The 14418-nt window shown below is 38.7% G+C and overlaps 1 long non-coding RNA gene across 1 annotated transcript; it reads right to left on the bottom strand.

The window, feature by feature from the left end:
• Window positions 1–291: 291 nt before the first annotated feature.
• Window positions 292–3942, bottom strand: LOC115950423. The gene is made up of 3 exons (XR_004083051.1): window positions 3275–3942; window positions 2353–2440; window positions 292–370 (listed from the first exon to the last, which is right to left on the bottom strand). It is a non-coding gene; the product is annotated as an uncharacterized LOC115950423 (long non-coding RNA).
• Window positions 3943–14418: the final 10476 nt, after the last annotated feature.

Below are 14418 nucleotides of genomic sequence, written 5' to 3'. Positions count from 1 at the left end.
CCTCTTGACAATTAAAACCCATTTCGATTATTTCTTTTAGGGTCAAATCAATAGCTATGCTCTGAGGAAGTTTCTTCTCAATTAAGTTTTAAGACAAACAGAGTGTAGCATAAATTCAAAATTCAATGATTAAGAGAAACACACTACTATCTAGGGTGGGATTTTTAAAGTACTAGCTAACTAGTTACTACAAACTATTTGACCTACACAATTGAATATTCCTCAAAAAAAAAAAAAAAAAAAAACCATTAAATTATAGAATTTAGAGAGCAAAAATATTGAAGAACCTACCTGTAATTGTGAAGGCTGAGGATCTTCTCCAAGAATGTCAAGCAACGTATTGATGTCAATGGACAAGTCCTTGTCGTCGCTGCCATCACCAAAAAAATCACAATCATAATCAACGGTAGAGAAATCGCCACGTGGTTAGAATTCCGACCCGTCATCTACCATCAACACGATCAGAGAAAAGAAACTAAGTCATAGTACCTCATTTAGCCAAGTCCACATGCATAAGCTTCAATTGGAAACAAATTCATGATGGGAAACATTCTGATCATTCACTTTGATTTCCTTGCCTATTCAAATTCTTACCCATTTGATTCTAAATGAGACTCTAGGAGGAAATAGTCAAAGCACCAAAATATGCAATATCTCATACACAATAAATTCTAATCTATTGTACATCAATGGATTCAAGTAACATACTAGAGAAAAGTAAATCAAAAGCCACAATTGTCACGCTCAATATCAAATTTCACTTACAACTAAACATAAGAGGGCTTTTAAAAAAATCAACCTGATTTCATGACCAGTAAAAATAGAAATTTAAAACACAGGAATCTTTTAACAAGATAAAGTGTCAAATCATTACTGTAAAGAAAACAGATGCAATCTAAAACCTTAGTGGAAGTCACTACAAAGTTTGTAATCTATCCATCTGCATCCTAAAATGTGCATCACTTTTACTTATAATAAGTTAAACTAGGTTTTAGTTTTATAAAACTGGTATAATGATCAAGAGACTATATCTTCTTTGACAATTTTTTATTAAAAGCAACAAGGCTTGCCCAAAACATAACAGAAAACATGTTCATATATACAATAACAATTTAGAAAGATTCGTCTTCATTGAGAAATTGGATAACCCAGCTTTTATTCAAAATCAAGTACCTACTCACATTCTGACCCAGCCTTTCCATTTTTTTTTTTTTTAAAATGAATTTCCAACGGGGTACAGCTAAGACTACCAAAAAAGGCATTCAAAATTATACAAAATTGAAAGCTCTAGTTAATAAAAATCAATTACATTCAAAAACCTGGAAATTCCAAAAAGGAAGAGACCAAAGGAAATCCTAAAAGAAGTTTTTCATTACTGACAAGAATGAAAATCAGCAGGAAGTTGTAATTCAATTCAAACAAAATCAGAAGCCAGAAAAAATCCATTAGTCTAAATCATATGAAAGCACAAAAAAATCTCTGACCTGAACATGTTTAACCCCCTTGCCAGAAAAATCTTGTTGTTGTTCCACATAGCCTTTTCTTAAAATTCAAATCTCATATGTAAAACATCTCATACGTAAGTCAAAATGAAAATAACTACTGGGGCAACAAACAAGTGATACATCAACTTCATAAGGTAAGAGAGACTGCTTATAAGAGTTCATGAAAATTGTTTACATGAGATTTAACTTACTATAGAGCACATAAACTCAAAACAATCTTAGGAACTTAGCTCAAAAACTTTTGGGCATATCAAGAACAATGCATAACAAGAATAATGCAAATAATAAACAAACTACTAACATGAGTATGGTACGAAAGCACAACAATTTTCACCATAGAACTATTTAAAGAACTTATAATAGCATTGCAAAACAGAGAAGTGCTAAACAAACTCCAAGCCATTACAATCAACCAATTTTAACGCAAAATAGTTCCTCACCTAAACTACCCAAAGGAAACCACCTTGCAAGATATACTACAGCAAAATCTAATGCTCTGACTCATATAATACAAAAAAACCAATTCTATTGGGTTACAACAACTGATCCTAATCAAATTAAAAAGAAATTCTAAGCCACTTATTGGGTCTATTAATATTGTAAATTCAATTGGGTCTATTACTATTGTAAATTCTATTGTTATTAGTCACTGTTCCTATTACTATTATGCAAAACAAAGTTTTGAATCTTGAAAATGTCACCGGAATATTTTCTGCTGCAAGCACAAAATTATTTACAGCTATTTGACAGAACAATTAACTCCTTTTTGCCTAGATGGATAAACTTTATCACCATACAAGAAGTGAAACACAATAAAAAAATTAAAAATTAAAAAAGCAGTTGTTACCTTCTTCAAGGGTTTCAACTCCAGGAAGAACCTTTGCAAGACTCTCTGGCCCCAACATTTCAGTGAACGAATTATACTGGTGGACATCCTGCAACTTTATTATGTTACGAAGAGCAGAGTCAAGTGGAAAGAAGGAAGTACAAATTAATTGAAAAAAAAGGATTGACACCTGAACTTCAAACACCACAAATTTGTTGAAAAGGAAGTACAAATTAATTAAATATTACATATTACATTTTAAACAAAAGTTGATCAAATCTGATTAAGTTGAAATCGGAATAGGATCCTCTCCATCTCAAATGAATCGATTTCATGGTTCAGATTTTAAATATTAAAAATCTAAATATGTCTCTAGTGCCATCATCATGTATACCTGTTAGATACAACAAATAAAATATGAACACTAAAATGGACTATCTCCATTCCACTAGAAATTGAGAGGAACCTTGCTCATTCAAATCATAGTGTTCTTAGGGAAATTTCTTAGGTTGAAGAGTATAGCATGGCTCCAATTATATGTTTTTGACATGGCTTCACATGCCACAAATTTCAGAGGAGAAACATAGAAAATAAATTTTTTTTAAAAATCTTTTTAAAAAAAACAGGAGCATGAAAATTCATTCAAGTCCGTATACATTTGAAAGGATATTCCACACCAATTAGAAGAAAAAACCAACCCTAAGACTACCAAGAAAGGCATTCAAAATTATACAAAATTGAAAACTCTAGTTAATAAAAATCAATAACATTCAAAAACCTGGAAATTCCAAAAAGGAAGAGACCAAAGAAAATCCAAAAAGAAGTTTTTCATTACTGACAAGAATGAAAATCAGCAGGAAGTTGTAATTCAATTCAAACAAAACCAGAAGCCAGAAAAAATACATTAGTCTAAATCATATGAAAGCACAAAAAAATCTCTGACCTGAACATGTTTAACCCCCTTGCCGGAAAAATCTTGTTGTTGTTCCACATAGCCTTTTCTTAAAATTCAAATCTGGAAATCACTTTCCCGAGAAACTCTTCAAACCCTTTTCCTGAATTTCCAAGAAAAGTGTTTTTTTTTTCTTTCTTTTTTTTGCAGTTGTTAGAGAACCACTTTCTATTTGAGGATAACTTAGAGCATTCAGGAAGAGAGAGAGAGGGATCAGATTTTCTGGGGAAAATCTTTGAACCCGTTTCTTCAATTGAATGGTGAAGAAGATTTGAGAGATTAGAAATGAATCTATATGTTTTTGGGGTAAGGAAATCCACTTTCCCGAAAAAATCTTCAAACCCTTTTCCTGAATTTCCAAGAAAAGTGTTCTTTTTTTTTTTGGCAGTTGTTAGAGAACCACTTTCTATTTGAGGATAAGTTGGAGCATTCAGGAAGAGAGAGAGAGGGATCAGATTTTCTGGGGAAAATCTTTGTACCCGTTTCTTCAATTGAATGGTGAAGAAGATTTGAGAGATTAGAAATGAATCTATATGTTTTTGGGGTAAGGAAATCCACTTCTTAAGGGAAAATTTTCTGCGTTTGAAGATGGGTTATATGGGAAAGTGTCTGAAAGTGAGAGGATTTTTTTAGAGAGAGAAGTGAAGGAAAGTGTAGAAAGGGTGAGGGAAAGTGTGAGAGAAAGAGAAATTGAAAAGACTATGCGTTTATAATTACTAGCCGTTAGAGTCTTGGCACAGTTGCACGTGCGAGTTTCTTTGATTTAAACCCAAAATGGCGTCTCAATATTTGAATTTTAAAAGAAAATACTGACTTTTCTTTCTAAAATTTTTTTTAAAAAAAATAGGGATTTTCAAATTTTTTTTTTTTGCTTTATAAAAATTTTCAAATATATCAACGAACATTCTAGTATGATTGTGAACCTTCCGTGGAACAGGCTCACTTGGATATTTCATTGCGCTATTTATTCATGTATTAGGCTTCTCCATAATTGGGCTTACACGGATTTGGCAACATATTTTGAAATCATCCAAGATTTAAAAAAAAAAAAAAAACTTTCATATTTATTCTTTTTCTTTTTCTTTTTTCAACTTTCTATAAACATTGGAATGCACGAAATGTGTGGGAATGAACAGGGAACTCATAAAAAATTCATATTAATTCTTGTAAATTTTAAAAGCGTCAAATTTAAATCAACATAAATAAATGGAAAATTTTGAAAACAAATATAATTTTTCATAAAAGTGGTATTTATTAAAGGGAAAAGTTAATATATACCTATGATTAGGATATAGTTTTAGAAATTTTTTATAGGTAAAGAAAAATGTAACTAGTTTTTTGGACAACTTTTTATATTTTTCATAAAAATGATATTAAATTTTTTTTTTTAAAATAGTTTACTAATTAATGTCCTAAGAGCACTCGTTAATCAGACTATTTATTAAAAATAATAAACCTACAGATACAAAATTTCATAAAGCTTGTTTGACAACTATTGATATGACATATTTTAGTTTTTACATAATTAAAATTATATTAGTGATGTGTTTATATGAAAATAATGTTACTTTAATGAAAACCTAACACCTTAATAAGTTGTGAAGAAAGTTGTAAAAATTGAGCAATGTTAGAGACAATATACCTTTAAATATATAAGACTTACAAATTGATGTCTTACAAATAATTAAATTGTTAAAGTTTATCAATCATGTTCATTGCCACGTCTAGGGCTATACCATTCCAATTGGAATTGACAAATCTAGAAGGAGCTGAGGTGGTCGTACCACTCTTAACTGTTATCAAAGATGCACATAATGGAGGTTAGAGATTTTGAGGAAAATCGGTCATTAGCTAGTGTGGTATGGATTCCTATTTTAAAACTTTCTTACAAGTCCATATCACACCGTTGTTAGGGGTATACCCTTCATAAAACCCACCATTTTGTCTAGGAACTAATGCTTTGTTTGTTTCAACAATGATAATTTCTAGAAAATGAGTCATTTTCCAAGAAGTATTTCCTATAAAACTATCTCATTTTCTAATGTTTGGTAGCAACTTTAAATGAGTTGAAAAACAACCTCCTAATTTCCTTTGTTTAGCTTACTGTGAGATAGAGTTGTTTTCCAAAAAAATTTAATGGAAAACAATTTCTATAAATAAGCCATATTTTTTATGTTGACTAAAGATATTTTTCCTTTAACTCATCTTTTTTTTATGCTACCAAACACTAGAAAATAAGGAAAACTATCTTTACGCAAGGTTTTCCATCGACACAAACGGAGCGTGAACAAAACTCCCAACTCCTTCTTCATTCTCCGCTTTTTATGCATTTGTTTTTCTCTCTCTCTCTCTCTCTCATAAGGTCAAGCTTGTGTAGTGATGTCATCCACAAGGTTCACATGCCTAGCCTACACCTCCATGATTTGGATTGAGGAACTTCCTCACGTACTTAGCTCTCCGTGCTTTGGATTAAATTTAGGAAGGTAACTAAGAGTTTGATTTGATCTTAAGATTTGATGTGGCCTTTTTTTTTTTTTTTTTTTTGTGTTTTAGTCTTTAGATTTGGTGTGGTTGTGTGTGTGTTTTTGATCTTTAGATATTATGTTGGCATTTGACCGTCATACCAGCATCAATGACCGAAAATGTAATCAGGGATTTTAATTCTTGAGGTGTGGCATTGTAATCACCGCATTTTGTACCCGTTAATAAATTTTGGTCCCCGGCCCTAATGATAAGCTTGACATATGTCAACCAAGGGTAATTAAAGAGTTTACAATAGTTTGGAAGTAATCACAACTCAAAACTACTTAAATCGCTTTGAAATCAATATTGAAAAATGACCTTTACTCACTATTTTGACCATAACTTTTGATCCACAAAGAATTTTTGAGTGATATTTGTTTCATTGGAAAGTAGACATCTTAGGCTTCAATTGAACATAATTTTTTTCTTAATTTGGGCTTATATTGAGTAAGCTATGACTATTTGAAGTTAGTTTAACTGGGCAGTCCAATTTTCTGGGTTTTTAAACTTTAGTTTAAGGCCCAAAACATTATGAGAAAAAAGTGTAATTACTAGACTATTTGACACTAACTAAAGGTTGAAGAATGAAGCTGCAATGCATAAAAGAACCCCTAAGTGGCTTTGGTGATTATTAGTGGTTTCTTAAATCAATAAGTGGGATTGTGATAGCCTTTTGTATGGGGTCCAAGTGTTAACGTTGAAAGTCATCTTTATTTGTAGTGACTATATATGTAGGGACTAAAAAAAAAGGATTTGTAATGTAATGTGATATCGCTCCGAATCAGTAAGGTGGATGGCCTGGCTTCGGTGGGCTATCGGAACGGTTGATGGCCTGCAAGGAAGGAAACGCAATCAAAGAGGAGACCGGAGAAGACCGGTCGAACCCCCTCCGATGGAGAAGTTAGTTTCGTAGAGAAGGAAGTTCCAAGTATTTTGGAAAATTGTCTGAGTGAAAATCTTACCTCTGTCGGGTTCAGACCGGTCCCTTATATAGGGAGCCTGAGACGGTTACTTGTCCAATAACCGTCCCAGGATTTGTGGAAACCAACAACTCCGGAGTTAACTACCTCAACGGATATAAAACTGTAACCGCTAATGGAAGTTAACTTATTCGAAGGGTTTGTTGAGATAGTTGCAGGTTTAGTCGAAAGTCTAAGTGTTGAGCTTCCGTCCGTCTGGCGTAGGACGATTTAGTCGTCCAAGGATATCCAACGATTGCTCATGGACGAACCTAATGGACGATCATGTCTTTCATGGAAGACAGTTTATGGAGTGGTGCTATTATTCATGGACGTTTCTTCTTCTTCTGGATAAACTCTGGGATCAACCTGCGTTGTAGGCTCTGGACGAGCCATTTGGACGAGCTGGAGATGGATTATTTTCCGCTTCTCTATCAGTTGCCCCTTTGTTCAAAGGGTCGTCCAGGACATTGTCGTGATTTCAACAAAATTTCGCTTTTTCGTACGCCACGTGTCGCGAAACTGTTGGTTGGCCAGTCGCGTCGATCTCGTTTCCCAAAGGGATCGCCACGTGTCAATCTCTGAGTGGTGAGTGTCGCTTCGTTGACCCTGTTGCTGGGGCCTATAAATAGCGCATTCTCTTTCATGCCCCTCACTTTTTTCCTCATTCTCTCTTCTGCCAACTCGTCCAAGATTTTCGTCTAGCTCTCGTCCTAGTTTCATCAGGTATTTCCTCTTTCTTTTTTTCTTTTTAGGCTCTCATTTTAAGTCCTCTACATTTCAACCATGCCTTCATCTTCTAGTCTAGAGAGAGAGATAGACGACTACCAGGACGGTTCTTCTGAGAGTGACGGTAGTGTAGATAGTTCGTCCTGTAGTGATTCCTCAGACGAGCATTACTCGTCTGGGGTTCCTGGCATTCCCTTAGAGGAATTTCAGGAACAACGACGTAGGGCGGCTTCCGGATCTGGGGCTAGTTCGTCCAGACAGCCATCAAGTCCTCCTCAAGACGAGGAAGAGGACGAAGATGTAATCTATAGTTGTGCCCCAGAGGTAGCATCCACCTTAGACGGTGCTAAGTTAAAAACTCTTGTAGATAGATATCAAATCCCTAAAGAGCTTAACCCTCGTCTACCCCAGCCTGGAGAATGGTGTTGTTCCCCTTCCTCTGGCTTAGGGGTATACGCTTCTTACCTATTAGCTGGCCTTAGGTTTCCCTTAAACTCTTTCTGCAGAGACCTCTTCCAAAGGTTGGGTATTGGGCCAAACCAGCTCAACCCCAATGGTTGGAGGACGATAGTTGCCATGCAAGTATTATGGCGTGAGGCATTGGAAGGGAACCGTCCAATTACAGTGGACGAGTTCCTTTACTGTTATAAGCCCTCAGAGATCAAAAAATCTGCTGGGTTCTACCAGTTCTCGTCCAGAGGTTCATATTACAGTTTAATAACGGGCCGTAGTTCGTCTGACCGGCTTTGGAAAAAAGAATTTTTTATTATTTCTGGAAATTGGGCTGGGGACCCAGCTGATGTGGGTATTCCCCTCTTCCCTCCTTTTACCAGCCCTCTAGGTCGTCTTCGTCCTAAGGGTATGTTTTTCTTTCCATTTTATCTTGTTTGTCCTTCAAAAATTTTTATCTGTCACTCGTCTAACCCTTTATCTTGGTGATGCAGCTGTCGTTCGTCCACGTTTGGATAAGTTTTTCTTGGATCAGATAGAAGTGGTTCGCACTTTTCCAGGAAGGACTTTCCACGACTTGCTTACTTTTACTCGTCTAGCAACTTGGGGACTCGGTCCAACTCCTACTGCTGAGAACTTAAGTCACGAGGAGCTCACTCGTCGAAGTAAGTGATCGTCCACTGTTTCAGCTCTCCTTTCCCCTCTTTTTTTTTTATCTTATTATATATGTTTTTTTTTTATATTAAATTTCCTCATCATAGGAATAAGCACGATGAGGGAAAACAAAGAGAGAACAGTGGCTAGCGGGGACGAGGATGTTGCTGCCCCTACTGCTAAAGTGGCTTCCGTCCAGGCTGGGAAGAGGAAGTCTAAATCAATCTCGAGTACTGTGGATCTGGACGACCTCCCCAGTCGTCGTGGCCACAAAAAACAAAAACCAAGGACTTCCCTTCCAAAGGTTCCCAAGTTTGTTCCACCAACAGTGAACTTGGACGAGCCTGTGGTGGACGTGGAGCCCGTCCAAACGGTTCATCCTGTTCCGTCTGATCCTCCCCCTGCTCCTAAAACTTCTCACAAGCCTGACCCGTCTGAGTCCTCTGATCGTCCCTCTAATTTGGTTCTGGACGAGGGTTATGCATGGAGGACGTTCAAAGGGATCGTCACTGATCATGAGGTTAACGAATGTTACAACATGTCAGTGAAGAAGTTTGAGCGTTCTGGCATCCATGACCTTTTCAAGGTAAGTTTCTTCCTCGTCCTTGTGTGTAGACATTTAATTTTGAATGAAATGTCTAACTCCTTTTCGTCCAAATGCAGGCTATGTCAAAGTTTTATACAGCGACCTGCCAGGCCAAGGAGCTTGCTTCAGAGGCCAAGACAGCCAAGGATAAGGCTAAGGAGCTGGGCCATGAGGTTTTGCTCAAGAAGGGGGAGGTCATTAGGTTGACAGAGGATTTTAATCGTCTGCTGGGAAGCGAGACGAAGTTGAAGAACGAAGTGGAGGAGCTCAAAGCTGACAACTTAGAGAAGGATACCCGCATCGTCCATCTCGAGGGACAAGTTTCAGAGCTTACCTCGTCCTTGGAGAAGGCACGTGAGGAAGCAATTGCTGCCTTTAAGAAGTCTGACGAGTATAAGAATCGTCTAGACAGTCATTATGCAGCTGGGTATGAAGACTTCCGTGCTGATGCCAAAGAGGCGTATCCTGATTTGGACTTCAACTCGTTCAAGCTTCCTCTTGCTACAGAGAGTTTTGTGTTGCAGACGAGTTCCGAGGACGTCAACATCATGGACGATGCTAACACTGAAGTCATTCAGGACGACCCCAAGACGAGCTTGCCCAAGTGAAATCTATTTCCTTAGAAAATTTACTTTTATTTGCCTTTTCATAGAAGTGCCTGTTGTTTTGGGCTTTTTACTTCTTTTTCTTTTTTAAAGTTCATGCAAGTACAATCATCTCGTCCAGGATTATGGACGAGTTTTATATACATTTTCATATTCAAAACTGAAGGGGTTTTTGGCCGTTGATCGTCCACCCTTTGAATTTCATGAAAGAAATGAATACTTCTATTTTTACTTCCATTGTGTTTGAATATACACGTTTTCCTGCTTTACGTATGAAATTTTTATTTTCATATCAGCAGTGTGGTTCGTCCATCTAGGAATTCAGTTCACCTCGTTTGGGCATGTGGGTGAATTTTATTACATCACCAAGATAAAGTAAATTGATTTCTTTTGGCTAGATTTTTCATCATTCCAAAATTATGGACGATCATTTTGTCGTCCTTGATGATTAGACTTTTTAGCGTTTTCTCGTCCTATGTAATGGATTGTTAAGCTAGTTTTGAAGTCTTTGCTCGTCCGTGTCTCGGACGAACACTTTTGGGAATTCACCTCGTCTTGAGGTCTAGACGAGTATGCCCTTTTCATCTCGTCCCATGTTCTGGACGGATGAAACTTTGCTTTATTTTTAGCTTGGGTTTCATCTCGTCCTATGTTCTGGACGGATGGACCTTAGTTTCATTTTCAGGTTAGGTTTCATCTCGTCCTATGTTCTGGACGGATGGACCTTAGCTTAATTTTCAGTTTAGGTTTCATCTCGTCCAGGATTATGGACGGATGTACCTTTTCATCTTTCCTTTGGAGGAAGGCTTATGGACGATATATCCTTGCGTCCAAGGATTTCATTCGTCCCTGCTTGCTTTCTTTTTGCGGATCAATTTGAATGAATATTTAAGGATTCCAATAATATACTTGAAAACAATATATATATATTTGAAAATCCAAACTTATGTAAACATTTGTCCACAAGCATGGCACATGCTCATGAGCTAGTGCCTTATTGAATTAAAAATACAAGCCAACTCATCCATGAATAGCACAAAAGTGAAAACACTAATGTACTTTCTAGGGGATTATTAAAATACTTAAAAACACTTGATAGTAGTAAACACTTCTGCTTGTCCAGATATCTCGTCCAAGGACACTGGTGAAGAGTCAGCACTTATTGATGGTACTTCCTGAGGTGCTCAACATTCCAAGGGTGTTCCAGCCTCCGCCCATCCAAAGCTTCCAAATAGTAGGATCCTTGCCTTTTGCAGTTGATAACCCTATAAGGTCCTTCCCAATTTGGGCCAAGTTTCCCGTAGGCCGGGTTTCTTGTTGCCAAGGTAACCCTCTTCAAGACGAGATCCCCGATGTTGAAACGCCTAGGCTTCACCATAGCGTCATATTGTCTTGCCATGAGATTTTTGTACCTTGCTGTCCTCTGTTCTGCATCCATCCTGACCTCGTCCATAAGGTCAAGGTTAAGACGGAGCTGTTCCTCGTTTTCTTCAGTTTGATACTTCCTCACCCTGTGGCTCGTCATGTGTACTTCTGCTGGTATAACTGCCTCGCTTCCGTAGGCTAGTTTAAAAGGAGTTTCTCCTGTTGGAGTTCTCGCTGTCGTTCTATAAGCCCATAAAACACCTGGTAATTCATCCGGCCATATTCCCTTTGCCCCTTCGAGCCGAGTCTTGATGATCTTCAACAAGGATCGGTTCGCTACTTCTGCCTGGCCATTGGCCTGTGGGTGGGAGGGTGAGGAGTAATGGTTCTTCATTCCAAGCTGTTCACAAAATTCCCTGAAAGGTGTGTTGTCAAACTGTCGTCCATTGTCAGACACTAGTACTCTAGGTACTCCGAATCTGCATACAATGTTCTTCCAGACGAAGTTCTTGACATTCTGCTGCGTAATTTTGGCTAAGGGTTCGGCTTCCACCCATTTTGTGAAGTAATCTATTCCCACCACCAGAAACTTCATTTGCCGAGTTCCAGTCGGAAAGGGCCCCAAAATGTCTAGTCCCCATTGCGCGAAAGGCCAAGGGGCCATCATTGGCGTGAGATATTCTGCTGGTTGTCTGGGAATATTGCTGAAGCGTTGACATTGATCACATACTTTGACATATGCTTTAGCATCAGCTTGGATGGTTGGCCAATAGAATCCGCTACGGATGACTTTATGGACGAGTGATCTGGCTCCCGAATGGTTCCCGCATGCTCCTTCGTGAACCTCCCTCAACATGTAATTTGCTTCGTCCGGAGCCAAACATCTTAAGAGAGGCTGGGAAAAACCTCTCTTGTATAACACCTCGTCCATAAGCACATACCTGGCTGACTTGACTTTGAGCTTCCTTGCTTCGTCCTTCTCTTCTGGAAGCCTTCCGTCCTTTAAGTAGGACACTATTGGGGTCATCCAATTTCCTTCTCCCTCTATCTGCATCAGTTCTGGAAGGTCTATACTTGGCATGTAGTGTACATCATCTATATCGTCCAACGCCTCATTCGCAGATGCTTCCTTCGCCAGAGTATCTGCCTCCACATTCTCTTCCCTTGGGATTTGAACAAAATCTGCTTTTTTGAATTTCTTCACAAGGCGTACTACCTTCCTTAGATATTTCTTCATTCTGTCTTCCTTGGCTTCACATGTTCCATTGACTTGGCCTATGACCAGTTGAGAGTCTCCCATGACAAGTATTGAGTCTGCTTCTACAGATTTGGCCAGTTCCAACCCCTTTAAAAGGGCTTCATACTCCACTTCATTGTTAGTAGTCTGGTATTGCAGACGGGCCTTGTATTTCAATTTGTCCCCTTCCGGCGACTGCAAAACAACTCCTATTCCTCCAGCATATAATGTAGATGATCCATCTACATGGACGACCCATTTGTTGTACTCTCCTTCCCCCAGGTCTTCGTAACTTGGAGTGAACTCTGCGATGAAATCTGCTAGGGCTTGAGCCTTTATTGCATTTCTCGGTTGGTACCGAATGTCGAATTCACTAAGTTCAACTGCCCACTGAATCAGTCGTCCTGCGGCTTCCAGCTTGTTCATTGCCTTCTTAAGCGGATGGTCCGTCATGACATTGATGACATGAACTTGGAAGTAATGTCTCAACTTCCTAGAAGCCGTTATCAGTGCAAAAGCCAATTTCTCCATGAGCGGATATCTTCCCTCTGCTCCTCTGAGTGCCCGGCTAGTGTAGTACACCGGTTTTTGTATTTTCCCCTCTTCTCTGATTAAAGCTGAACTTACGGCGTGTGGGGACACCGCTAAGTATAAGTACAGTTCTTCTCCTTGCACGGATGGACTTAATAATGGGGCAGTTGTGAGATAGTCCTTCAGGTCTTGGAAGGCCCTTTGGCATTCGTCCGTCCACTCAAATGCCTTCCTGAGGACTTTAAAGAAAGGTAAACACTTATCTGTGGCTTTCGAAACAAACCTGTTCAAAGCGGCAACTCGTCCTGTGAGGGATTGGACTTCCTTTGATATTCTTCGGTGGCTCCATGTTCAATATAGCCTGGATCTTGTCCGGATTTGCCTCAATTCCTCTTTGCGAGACCATGAACCCCAGAAACTTTCCCGACGATACTCCGAATGCACACTTGCTTGGGTTCAACTTCATCTTATATCGCCGAAGTGTTTCAAAGGTTTCCTGTAGGTCGTCTAGATGGCTTCCCTCGTCTATGCTCTTCACAAGCATGTCGTCGACATAAACCTCCACATTCCGTCCTATTTGTGGACGAAACATATGATTCACTAACCTTTGATAAGTTGCCCCTGCGTTCTTCAAGCCGAAGGGCATCACTTTGTAGCAAAACAAGCCTTGGCTGGTAATGAAGGAAGTTTTTTCCTGATCGGCTTCATCCATCTTGATCTGATTATATCCTGAGAAGGCATCCATGAAGCTCAGCAACTGATGGCCAGCAGTAGAGTCCACCAATTGATCAATGCGTGGCAGAGGATAACTATCCTTGGGACATGCTTTGTTCAAGTCAGTGAAGTCTACACACATTCTCCACTTTCCATTAGCTTTCTTCACCATCACCACATTGGCTAACCAATCCGGGTAATAGACTTCCTTAATGAACTTTGCCGTGGTCAATTTTTGAACCTCTTCCTTGATTGCCTTGTCCCTCTCGGGAGCGAATACCCTCTTCTTCTGACGGATGGGCTTAAAAAAGGGGTATACATTCAATCGATGAGTGATCACACTTGAGTCGATTCCTGGCATGTCGTCGTGACTCCATGCAAAAACGTCGATACTTTTTCTTAGGAACTGGATGAGGTCTTCTCTTGCCTTCTCCTTCATACCTATTCCAATTCTGGTAAATTTCTCAGGATCATCTTCTTGCAAAAGAACATCTTCCAACACTTCCGTGGGCTCTGCAATAACTCTTCTTTCCTCGATGCTCATTGTCTGCACTTGTTCGTCCAAAGCCATCATGGCTAAGTAGCATTCTTTAGCTGCCAACTGATCTCCTTGTGCTTGTCCTATCCCGTACTCCGTAGGGAATTTGACTGATAGATGGTAGGTCGAGGTTATCGCCTTCCAACTATTAAGAGTGGGTCTTCCAATGATGGCATTGTATGAAGAAGTACAGTCTACCACGAGGAAATTGACTTCCTTGGTTATCTGTTGCGGGTATGACCCT

The sequence above is a fragment of the Quercus lobata genome, chromosome 1 (genome assembly GCF_001633185.2).
Source record: "Quercus lobata isolate SW786 chromosome 1, ValleyOak3.0 Primary Assembly, whole genome shotgun sequence".
NCBI lineage: Eukaryota > Viridiplantae > Streptophyta > Magnoliopsida > Fagales > Fagaceae > Quercus > Quercus lobata.
Note: the sequence above shows the minus strand (reverse complement) of the source record. Positions and strands in the feature narration are given on the sequence as shown.